Genomic DNA, 12500 nt, shown 5'->3' on the forward strand with positions numbered 1-12500 from the left:
GTTGCTTTACCATACTTGATGGTACAGAAGCTGAAGCACTAGTTTAACAATTTACGTTATGTGCAGAGAAACAAGTTAAAAACAATTTATGCACTTTCAATAAAGCGCTTAAAAAAAACTGTTGGGGGAACGACGACGACTTCGTAACCTAGTTACTTTCAAAGTAACTAAGTTACTCTGATAATCAAGTAATCAGTAAAGTAACTTAGATTACTTTTTAAAGGAGTAATCAGTAATCAGTAATCAGATTACTTTTACAAGTAATCTGTGGCATCACTGGTTATCACACACACGCACGCACGCACGCACACACACACACACACACACACACACACACACACACACACACACACACACACACACACACATACTCTGTCTCTTTTTTCTCTCCTCCCCCCTCTCTCTCTTTTGTTGACCTCTCTTGCTCTCTCGTTATGTCTCTCTTTCCTCCCATCATATCTACTGTCCTCTCTGTCTCTCTCTCTTTTTACTCTCTCGTTTTACTCTCTCTCTCTCTCACACTCTCTCTCTCTCATACCCCCCTCGCTCTCCCCCTTCACTCTCCCTTCCTCTGTTTCTCTCTCTCTCCCTCCCTCCATCCCTCTCTCCTGATACCAAGTCATGGCACTGTATACTAAGATACTTATTAACTTCCAACTCATGCCCCCCCCCCCCCCCCCCCCCCCACCATACAGTAGCAGGAAGTTACTTTGCTTCCATGACCGCGATGATAACATTCTAATCCTGGACGACAATGTTGCCTTCCCTCGCGGTAACCTCACAGCTCTGGCATGTACCCCCCATTAGACAAACAGTGAGATATTACATCAGGGGCTATTCCAGTTTGTCCTTGTGGATTTAATCAGTATTGTTGCCAAAGACGCTCGTCCTCCCTGCCTGCGAACAGTGTTTCTAATTTAACAGCAGATCTATACTGTTGCTACTGAGCACATAGCCATAGGACATAGGGAGGTGTAGTCTGACGTCACTTTAGTTTCCCGCGCGGTCCACCCGTATATAGGGATTCATCATTGGGAAAATGTATTATCGGCTATTGTAATAATTCTGCCTCATGAACATTGGCAAGCTTTCCATTTGTGCACAGAATGAGTTCTCTTCTATCGCTAACATTATTGTTTAAGCCTTTTTGGTTGAAATTTAATTATACACGCCATGCAAGGCCTCTATTGTAAGATGCCTGGTTTAAAACACGCCATGCAAGGCCTCTATTGTAAGAGCCATGCAAGGCCTCTATTGTAAGAGCCATGCAAGGCCTCTATTGTAAGAGCCATGCAAGGCCTCTATTGTAAGATGCCTGGTTTAAAACACGCCATGCAAGGCCTCTATTGTAAGAGCCATGCAAGGCCTCTATTGTAAGAGCCATGCAAGGCCTCTATTGTAAGATGCCTGGTTTAAAACACGCCATGCAAGGCCTCTATTGTAAGATGCCTGGTTTTAAACACGCCATGCAAGGCCTCTATTGTAAGATGCCTGGTTTTAAACACGCCATACAATGCCTCTATTGTAAGATGCCACAAGCGTCAACTGGTCAGTCAAAGGGGTGCGCCCTGAGTGTGTGAGAGAGACGGGTCAAATGGACTGCATTTATGTAGCGCTTTTATCCAAAACACAATTTATGCCTCACATTCACCCATTAACTCACATAATATGTATATGTATTAGGGCTGACCTCGACTAGTCGAATAGTCGACTAATCGATCGAAAGGAGCCGTAGTCGACTGCCAACCTCTTAGTTAAAAAAAATAATAATAAAAAAGATTTAATCATTCTTCCCAAAAGCAAAGAGGCCTAGAACGCTGGCTAACGCTAATGGCGCACATACCAGCGAGGCTAACTGCCTAAGAAAACGGGCACAGAGGCACTGAAAGAGGATTTCACACACTAGACATGTATCGGCAAATTCGACTATACAAATCTTTAGTCGGGGACAGGCCTGTATGTATAATAATATTATGTATATACAGTATATAGGCAATATTATTCATGGCGGAGGCGACCATGCAAGGTACCAAGCTGCTCATCAGGAGTGTCTTGCTCAAGGACACTTTGACACGCTGCCAGAGGAACCGGGAACCTTACCATTACCAGATGACTGCTCTACCTCCTGAGCCACTGTGCGTGTGCTAAAGTGGATGAATAGAGATATACATTTACATTTAGTAATTTACTTTACTTTTACTTTATTTGTTTATTTAGACGGGACAAAAATGCAATGTGTTATACACCGGATTTAGCAGGGATTGAATGAATGAATGAATGAAAACTGTATTAACAGATTGCAGAATGGGTACAGTACAGTACAGCTCAATACATACAATTGTTAAGGGGATGCAGACCAGAGAAAGACTTTCGTCTTGTTTACATCAGGGTCCCCCATTTTCAATTAATCGTAACATATATGACATACATGACATACAGATAGACAGTACTGCTACATCTATACATTTATGACATACCAGATTTGCAATTACAGTACTGTTTGTGATACAAAAAGAGTCCAGAAAGAAAAGAGTATATACATTAGGCGTAGAAACTGTACATTGGATTGGGTAGGTGGGGGTGGGGGGGGACTGTACATTGGAGGTGGTTGGGTGGGTGGGGGGGGGGGTTGGGTAGGAGTGGGGGGGGGGGGGTTGGGTAGGAGGGGTGGGTGGGTGGGGGACACTGTACAACTGTACAAACAACACTGTACATTGGATTATTGACAAGACCATACTTGGTAATTTACTGTACATTGGAGGGGGTTGTGTTCGGACATTTACAGGGGCCAGTTTCGAGTTGCAGTCTCCCTTAGGTGTTTTTTGAGAGTGTTTTTGAAAGTGGGTAGTGATTCACATTCCTTTACAGCTTTGGGTAGGGCGTTCCACATTGATGTGGCATAATTGCGAAACGTGTTTAGTCCCTTGTTTGAGCCGAATCTGGGTTTAACATGATTTGTGGAGCTCCCTCTGGTGTTGTGATCGTGGTATTCACTGACCTTTGGGAAGTATTTTGTCATGTACATGGGTACCTTGGTCGTGTAGTGTATCTTGTAGACCAGGCCCATTGCAAGTTGCTGTACTCTGTCGTCTACTCTAAGCCATCCTAGGTTGTCAAAGTGGGTAGGGGTGAGGTGGGTTCTAGGAGTAAGGTCAAGCAGTAGTCTGACCAGTTTGTTTTGAGATGTTTGTAATTTTGTTTTTAGCGCCTTTGAGGTGCTTTGGTACCATGAGGTGCAAGCATAGTCGTAGTACCCTTGAATGAGTGCTCCTGCTAGAGTCTTCAGGGTGTTCTTGTTTACCAGTGAGGAGATCCGGTACAAGAATCGTGTTCGTTGGTTGACTTTTTTTATTACATTGGATGCCATTTTGTCACAGGAAAGATTTGCCTCTAGGATGGAACCCAGGTAGGTAATATCTTCTTTCCTTGTGACAATATTGTCACCCACTGTAACTGAGAAGCCGTCGGTCTTGCTGAGTTTGTTATTTGAACCGAAGAGAATGGACTCTGTTTTGCCCATGTGTAATGATAGTTTGTTATCAGCGAGCCATATGCAGATTTTGCCTAGTTCTGAGCTGAGGGTTTTTTCAACCTGTAACTTGTTCTTGTCAGAGACCAGCAGGGCTGAGTCGTCCGCAAACAGGAACAAGTTGCAGTCACAAGCTGACGACATGTCATTTGCATAAATTAGGAACAGTAGCGGACCTAGTATGCTTCCTTGTGGAACACCACAGTTTACTGTGAGGGGGGGGGATAGGGTACCGTTTACCTCCACCATCTGCTCTCTCCCCTCCAGGTAGGATTGCATCCAGCTCACTGATAGACTATCAAAACCAATTGCTTTTAGCTTGTCAATCAGAATGGTGTGATTGACAGTGTCGAAGGCCTTTTGTAGGTCCAGCATGACCATGCCGCAGTATTTGCCCGCGTCCACCTCTTGTTTGATGTGGTCGTTTAAATAGATGCTAGTTTTCATCCGCAGTCCCCACACAAAACATAAAAACGAAACAGGCAGGCAGTGAAGCATATCATACTACGAGACAAAACGTAAAAACATACAAGAAACAAAGTACAAGGTATAAAGTGCATCTATATGGTTTAGCAGCGTTTTTACAGGGCAATACAGAATTATATTAAAGTGTTTTCAAGTAATATCATAGGATTTGTTGTCAAGGTGCACTACTACACTATTAGACTATACATGGTCACAGGTTTGGTTGTCGAGTAACCATTTTAAATTGAATTTAAAATATGGAAATTATGTACAATCTCTTATGTCAAAGGTAGATCGGTTTGCCGGCCGGGCACTTCGCAATCCCCTCTAGTGGTTGCCCTAGTGCTGATTCCTCTAGGAAAAGCTGACGCTTTTATCCAAAGCGACGTACAAATTGTGAACAACAAGTCAGCAGGAAGGGTACAACTCTGGTGGCTAAGGGTATTATTGGCATTATTCGTCAAACAGTGTAGAACTTGAGTGTTACACTCTGAGTGCATAGTAGTATTGACATAATTTAGCATGATACAGTGAGTAGGTAGTTCTATAGGGATAGTAACATAAAAATTACTTTTCCATTTGAGAACCCCCCCCCCCCTACCAGTACTTAAGTAGCAGTAAAAAGGTTTTATAGAATCACCAAGCAGCAAGTCACATGATTAGTATAGTCACAACCCCTGTGGGTTCCATACACACACAGATCTGAGATCTGACGGAAGCAGCCAAAGACCCCATGCTGCCTTTTGTCCCTAGACCTCAAATGACCCGAAAACATGAAAAAGAACGCTGCTCTTTTATCACTCAGTACACTCACCGATGAGACGAGTTCAAACAACACAACTAAATAAACACTTAACGCGGTTTACAGTTTTGAGACGTTTCATGTTTTAGTTTAGGGACCAAAACATCCTGTTTCTCACCCTCTCTCTCTCTCTTGCTGGGTGTAATATCAATGTTAATGTCCCCATGGGGCATGTAAAATAAATAAATGCAACACTCCCAGACATACCCCAGCGAAGGTAAGGAAAAACTCACTAAAAACCTAGCAATAGGAAAAAAGCACCACAGGCAATGTGGAGGGGAGAAACCTTAGAAGGGCCGTTCAAGGGGGGTTTGCATGTTAGATATATTAGATATATTAGATTCTTTAATGACCACCCAGCCAGGCTGGTGGAATTTGTTTTCAGTGCATTACATTGCATTGTTCCACCATAGAACATATAACATCACTTAGTTACAATACATACATACTACATGCAGTTAAATACATAGATATATAAAATACAAAGACCACAATATCACAGTTTATGTCCATAACAGCACAGGTAGGGGGGTTGCTACAGGGAGTTCAGTGTCCGTATGGCAGTGGGGAAGAAGCTGTTCTCCCTGTGTTCGCGTGGGTTTCCTCCACGTACTCTGGTTTCCTCCCACACCATAAAGACATGGTAGGCAGGGACTACAGATGAAAACTAGCTCATTAGCTAATTCTGGCACATTTACATTGATGTGGAAACTGAAGATGTTGATTAATGTGCACTGTCCCTGGGTAAAAACAATAATAATTAAACTTAAACTTACATACAGGATCATGTGCAGCCAGATAGCTTTCTACTGAACGCACAGAGAGGAAACTGGTATCTATCTTATTGTCTCTCTCTGGAGAAGACGGTAAGCTAATTTCCCAAAATGTTGGCGTGTTCCTTTAAGCTTGTCTTGAGATGTCATGGGTTGTCCTGGATTACAAATCCATGGGTCATGGGTTGTCCTGGATTACAAATGCAGTTACTGGTAAAGGAGATACAATACATAAATATAAAAACCTGCATTGCAATGATATGATGATATGATATTTTCATCTATATTGCACCCCCAGCCAATTTTTACATCGGTCCTGGGTGCAGCCCGGGGGGGAAAAAGAAGAAATAGACAGGACAATGGAGACAGGGAACCAGGCAGACGGACAGACAGAGAACATAAGAACACCTCAGACACACAACACAACAGTAGAGTAACTCAATGATCCTCTAGAGAGAAAAGGTGGGTTTTAAGCAAGGCCTTGAAGGTCTGTAAGGTGTCAGCAGACTTGATGTTGAAAGGCCCGGAAACCCTTTGTCACCAGTTTGGCCCGCGGGACCCTCAGACACAGTTTGATCTGAGGGACCTGGAGCTGACAGGTCGCTTTTGTTCTCCAGACACACACTGTTCCAAATATTTTTAAATATTTTCACCACTTCAATAAGTGCACGCTAACCCCTCCTAGACAATAGTTAACAAAGTGTGTTCTATTATTCAGATTTTTTTATTCTGTAATTATTTGTTTTATGTATCCCTCTGTTTTTTGTATTTTGCTTCATGATTGATGTGCATTCATATGTATCCGCCTAAAGGCATATTTTAAATTTTTTATTTATACAAAAGAATATATAAAAAAGCTCTGTTTCTATTTCTCATATTTTATGATCGATGTAACAATACTATTGTTTAAAGAGGCAGAGGGAATACGGGAAGAGGGCATGATTTGTGCTTGGAGTGTATGAGAGCAAGATTATCTATTGTTGTTTTGGTTTGTATGTTTGTGTAAATGCGTTTTGTCTGTGTTATATATATATTTTGAACACATCTGGAATAATTACCCAATGATCTGTCATTGTCTTTTCTTGTTTTATATTTTATGGTTGTTGATGATTATACTCTGATGTGATTTTCAAAGAAAAAATCCAATAAAAAGAGTATAAAAAAATATATAAATATTTTCACTACTCCAAATCAAGAAAAAAAACCAATGATGATGAATTATCTTTTGAAGGCGGACATGATGGTCATGTCAGTTTAACGATCAGACATGGAAAACTACGTTATTGGAACCAGGCGGTAGATCTGCTCATCTTTCCTCATGTATGGAAAACAGCCCACATATTTCATATTTAGGCTATTTATCATTCTTATGTTATGAATAATTCCTTAGATGATAGACTTTAGGGCCAATTAAAATGTGTAGATAGACATGAGCATTTTTACTTGTGTGTGTCTCTTAGTGCTGTGAAGAAGTCTTTATTTGTCATGCAGATTAACACACGCATGCGAGATGGGCGACACACAGGAACACAGTAACACACACAGGTACACACAGGAACACACACACATGCACTGAGTCACCGATGAAATGTCTCTCTGCACTTGACCCGTCCCGTCGTCCTTCCCCCCAAGGGAGCAGACATGGGCTGCGGGTATGCTCCTGGGTACCTGGCAACGCGGCAACCTGGTCCCCAAGCGGTGAATCGAACCCAGGACCTTCTAGCTGTGTGGCGACTGTTAACCACTACACCACCATGTACCTACAGCCACCACTGTGTATCTTAGTCCTGTGTCTCTTAGTCCTGTGTCTCTTAGTGCTGTGGTTCTTAGTCCTGTGGTTCTTAGTCCTGTGGTCCTTAGTCCTGTGTCTCTTAGTCCTGTGTCTCTTAGTCCTGTGTCTCTTAGTCATGTGTCTCTTAGTGCTGTGGTTCTTAGTGCTGTGTCTCTTAGTGCTGTGGTTCTTAGTCCTGTGTCTCTTAATGCTGTGGTTCTTAGTGCTGTGTCTCTTAGTCATGTGTCTCTTAGTCCTGTGTAGGCCTGCCGCGATGAGCAATAAATCGATTAATTGCCGCGATAATTAAAATTAATGCAATGATTTTGACGGGCGCAATTAATTGCTATTTGCGCGTTTGTTTTAATGAGGCGGAACCAGTAGTACCCCTCGTCAGTCACTCCGTGTGGGGGGCCGCTGGCCTTACTACAGAGCACAGCACGGGAGCTCCGTGGGGCACTAGCAACGCCACATATAGCTTAACTACATTTCTCAATAGTGTTGCTCCTTTTAACCAAATAGCGTTCTTTGTAGTGTAACGTTAGCTATTTTTAGACCCAAGTAGTTACTCGCTACTGCCCGGAGAAACTGGACTGCTAAATAAAGATTAAAGATCTAGTGTTGATGCTCATTCAATGCCAACAACATTAGCTAAATAGCTAACAAACGAAATACAACGTATAGCATAGCTACAACACAGAATAACGTTAATACAATTACATGCATCATTGTTTACAATGAACGGGTGGGACTAGTCAAAGGACTGGACACGGGGACAAGTTAAACATGAATACATTTATTATAACAGGTAATCGAGTTGCGCTCCCGTGCCTACGCACCACAGGGCTATTCTATTCTATACGGCTTTGACGCTTCCTCCTCATCGTTGATTGCCTGTAGTAGCTGCATCTAACGTTAGTAGCTAACGTTAAAACTAACCTAAAGTTAGTTGCTCACCAACAATCTCAACATTTGTTTTATCATTAGCTCAAAAACACAGAACCGGACGAGATGCTGCTAGGATAATAACAACAATACTTCCGCTCCGGTCGGTGGGCTTCAAAATAAAAGTCTAAAACCGGAAAAGACGGAGCGGTGGGCTTCAAAATAAAAGTTTGGGGAAATAAATGTCTCAAAAAAAAATTCTCTAACCGGTCGCAATAATATCGCTTATCGCGATATTTTCGGGGGCAATTAATCGCCCAGCAAAATGTGTTATCGTGGCAGGCCTAGTCCTGTGTCTCTTAGTGCTGTGTCTCTTAGTCCTGTGTCTCTTAGTCCTGTGTCTCTTAGTCCTGTGTCTCTTAGTGCTGTGTCTCATAGTGTTGTGTCTCTTAGTCCTGTGTCTCTTAGTGCTGTGGTTCTTAGTGCTGTGTCTCTTAGTCCTGTGTCTCTTAGTCCTGTGGTCCTTAGTCCTGTGGTTCTTAGTGCTGTGTCTCTTAGTCCTGTGTCTCTTAGTCCTGTGGTCCTTAGTCCTGTGGTTCTTAGTCATGTGTCTTAGTCCTGTGTCTCTTAGTCCTGTGTCTCTTAGTGCTGTGTCTCTTAGTCCTGTGTCCCTTAGTGCTGTGGTCCTTAGTGCTGTGGTCCTTAGTGCTGTGTCTTAGTCCTGTGTCTCTTAGTGCTGTGTCTCTTAGTGCTGTGGTCCTTAGTGCTGTGGTTCTTAGTGCTGTGGTCCTTAGTCCTGTGTCTCTTAGTGCTGTGGTCCTTAGTGCTGTGTCTCTTAGTGCTGTGTCTCTTAGTCCTGTGTCTCTTAGTGCTGTGGTCCTTAGTGCTGTGTCTCTTAGTCCTGTGGTTCTTAGTCCTGTGTCTTAGTCCTGTGTCTCTTAGTCCTGTGTCTCTTAGTCCTGTGTCTCTTAGTGCTGTGTCTCTTAGTCCTGTGTCCCTTAGTGCTGTGGTCCTTAGTGCTGTGGTCCTTAGTGCTGTGTCTTAGTCCTGTGTCTCTTAGTGCTGTGGTCCTTAGTGCTGTGGTTCTTAGTGCTGTGGTCCTTAGTCCTGTGTCTCTTAGTCCTGTGTCTCTTAGTGCTGTGGTCCTTAGTGCTGTGGTCCTTAGTGCTGTGGTCCTTAGTGCTGTGGTCCTTAGTGCTGTGGTTCTTAGTGCTGTGGTCCTTAGTGCTGTGGTCCTTAGTGCTGTGGTCCTTAGTGCTGTGGTCCTTAGTGCTGTGGTTCTTAGTGCTGTGGTCCTTAGTCCTGTGTCTCTTAGTGCTGTGGTCCTTAGTGCTGTGGTCCTTAGTGCTGTGTCTCTTAGTGCTGTGGTCCTTAGTGCTGTGGTCCTTAGTGCTGTGGTCCTTAGTGCTGTGGTTCTTAGTGCTGTGGTCCTTAGTCCTGTGGTTCTTAGTCCTGTGTCTCTTAGTGCTGTGGTCCTTAGTGCTGTGGTCCTTAGTCCTGTGTCTCTTAGTCCTGTGGTTCTTAGTCCTGTGTCTCTTAGTGCTGTGGTCCTTAGTGCTGTGGTCCTTAGTGCTGTGGTCCTTAGTGCTGTGGTCCTTAGTGCTGTGGTTCTTAGTCCTGTGGTCCTTAGTCCTGTGGTTCTTAGTGCTGTGGTCCTTAGTGCTGTGGTTCTTAGTCCTGTGTCTCTTAGTGCTGTGGTCCTTAGTCCTGTGGTCCTTAGTGCTGTGGTCCTTAGTGCTGTGGTCCTTAGTGCTGTGGTCCTTAGTCCTGTGTCTCTTAGTCCTGTGGTCCTTAGTGCTGTGGTTCTTAGTGCTGTGGTCCTTAGTGCTGTGGTCCTTAGTGCTCTGGTCCTTAGTGCTGTGGTCCTTAGTGCTGTGGTCCTTAGTGCTGTGGTTCTTAGCGCTGTGGTTCTTAGTCCTGTGTCTCTTAGTGCTGTGGTCCTTAGTGCTGTGGTCCTTAGTGCTGTGGTCCTTAGTGCTGTGGTCCTTAGTGCTGTGGTCCTTAGTGCTGTGGTTCTTAGTGCTGTGGTTCTTAGTCCTGTGTCTCTTAGTGCTGTGGTCCTTAGTCCTGTGGTCCTTAGTGCTGTGGTCCTTAGTGCTGTGGTCCTTAGTGCTGTGGTCCTTAGTCCTGTGGTTCTTAGTCCTGTGTCTCTTAGTGCTGTGGTCCTTAGTGCTGTGGTCCTTAGTCCTGTGTCTCTTAGTCCTGTGGTTCTTAGTCCTGTGTCTCTTAGTGCTGTGGTCCTTAGTGCTGTGGTCCTTAGTGCTGTGGTCCTTAGTGCTGTGGTCCTTAGTGCTGTGGTCCTTAGTGCTGTGGTTCTTAGTCCTGTGGTCCTTAGTCCTGTGGTTCTTAGTGCTGTGGTCCTTAGTGCTGTGGTTCTTAGTCCTGTGTCTCTTAGTGCTGTGGTCCTTAGTCCTGTGGTCCTTAGTGCTGTGGTCCTTAGTGCTGTGGTCCTTAGTGCTGTGGTCCTTAGTCCTGTGTCTCTTAGTCCTGTGGTCCTTAGTGCTGTGGTTCTTAGTGCTGTGGTCCTTAGTGCTGTGGTCCTTAGTGCTCTGGTCCTTAGTGCTGTGGTCCTTAGTGCTGTGGTCCTTAGTGCTGTGGTTCTTAGTGCTGTGGTTCTTAGTCCTGTGTCTCTTAGTGCTGTGGTCCTTAGTGCTGTGGTCCTTAGTGCTGTGGTCCTTAGTGCTGTGGTCCTTAGTGCTGTGGTCCTTAGTGCTGTGGTCCTTAGTGCTGTGGTTCTTAGTGCTGTGGTTCTTAGTCCTGTGTCTCTTAGTGCTGTGGTCCTTAGTCCTGTGGTCCTTAGTGCTGTGGTCCTTAGTGCTGTGGTCCTTAGTGCTGTGGTTCTTAGTGCTGTGGTTCTTAGTCCTGTGGTTCTTAGTCCTGTGGTTCTTAGTGCTGTGGTCCTTAGTGCTGTGGTCCTTAGTGCTGTGGTTCTTAGTCCTGTGGTTCTTAGTCCTGTGGTTCTTAGTCCTGTGGTTCTTAGTGCTGTGGTCCTTAGTGCTGTGGTTCTTAGTGCTGTGGTTCTTAATGCTGTGGTTCTTAGTCCTGTGGTTCTTAGTGCTGTGGTTCTTAGTGCTGTGGTTCTTAGTCCTGTGTCTAAATCAGTGATGGCAGACTTGCCCCTCCAATAGCAGGTTCTTATACAGCCGTTTAAACCCCCAACAAGACGTGTATTCGTGTAAGTGTTTTTTAGTCAACACAATACCACGACTATCAAGGTCCGCCCTACAATAAAGTATTACATGTAATTGAATTTAGCAAAACACAAGATTCACAAGCTTCTTTCGATGGAGGTCTGACAGAAAGGGGAGAGTGATGCCACTGCTTAACATCAGGGATCACTTACAATAAACAAAACAATTAGTAAAGAATAACACGTTTGATACCAGCCAGCCAGCCATGCATGCTCTGACGAAGCTCACCAATAACACAAAGCAAAGGTTTGTGGCCATTTTAAGTAGGGATGCCCCGATCGATCGGCCAGCGATCGGTATCGGCCGATATTGAGTATAAATATGAGATCGGGGAATTCCGATAATGAGTCATGAGTCATGAGGCTGGGCTGGATGGAGGGATGAATGGAGGTCAAGAGAAGGAATGCGGGCTATGTGGAGAGATAGAAGGAGCGCGGGACGGAAGACCTAGAGAAGGAGAGGTTGGGCACAGGTATTTGGGTCGTTAGCCGAGAGGTGGGACACAAAGTCTCACAAAGTCACACAATGTTGCACAATGTCACACATACGTACAGTTGTAAATCTATCAAAAAAATCGTTCAAAACGAAATGTCCGATTGAACTAAATAGTTGTCTTAACATCATCTAGCCGGCTAGCAGTAGCTACAGATAGCTCCTGATATCAATGTCTTATAACATTGATTGAATGCGTATTCGAGCTGAGGGCTTGCTGAATGTGACAGTAGTAACGTTATACCAATAGGGTCCAGCTGCAGCGCCGGAGAATCCTTTTTGGAGCTGGAGGCTACTAGAGTACACAGACAGTGGCGCTGTTTGCAGATAGCGAGCATTTTGACTTGTTGCGTGGTGGCGATGTCTCGCAGATAATACAAGTACAAGTCTAATTATATAATATATATATTTTATATAAAAAAAATAAAAAATTATATAAAATAATTTTTAATTTCTTTTTAATCAAAAACTATCGGTATCGGATCTGTATCGGCCGATATGGCTCACGACGATCGGTGATCGGTATCGGTGGCAAAAAACGTGATCGGGGCATCCCTAATTTTAAGTGACATTGGAGTCAGCGATTCTCCCA

At 44.0% G+C, this 12500-nt stretch overlaps 1 protein-coding gene across 1 annotated transcript in view; it reads left to right on the forward strand.

The window, feature by feature from the left end:
• The window catches only part of tinagl1 (tubulointerstitial nephritis antigen-like 1), a 125286-nt gene that overhangs the window by 21176 nt on the left and 91610 nt on the right, over positions 1-12500 (forward strand). The gene's annotated exons all lie outside the window — the stretch shown is intronic.

This window comes from Notolepis coatsorum, assembly GCF_963971535.1.
Source record: "Notolepis coatsorum genome assembly, chromosome: 4".
Lineage (NCBI taxonomy): Eukaryota > Metazoa > Chordata > Actinopteri > Aulopiformes > Paralepididae > Notolepis > Notolepis coatsorum.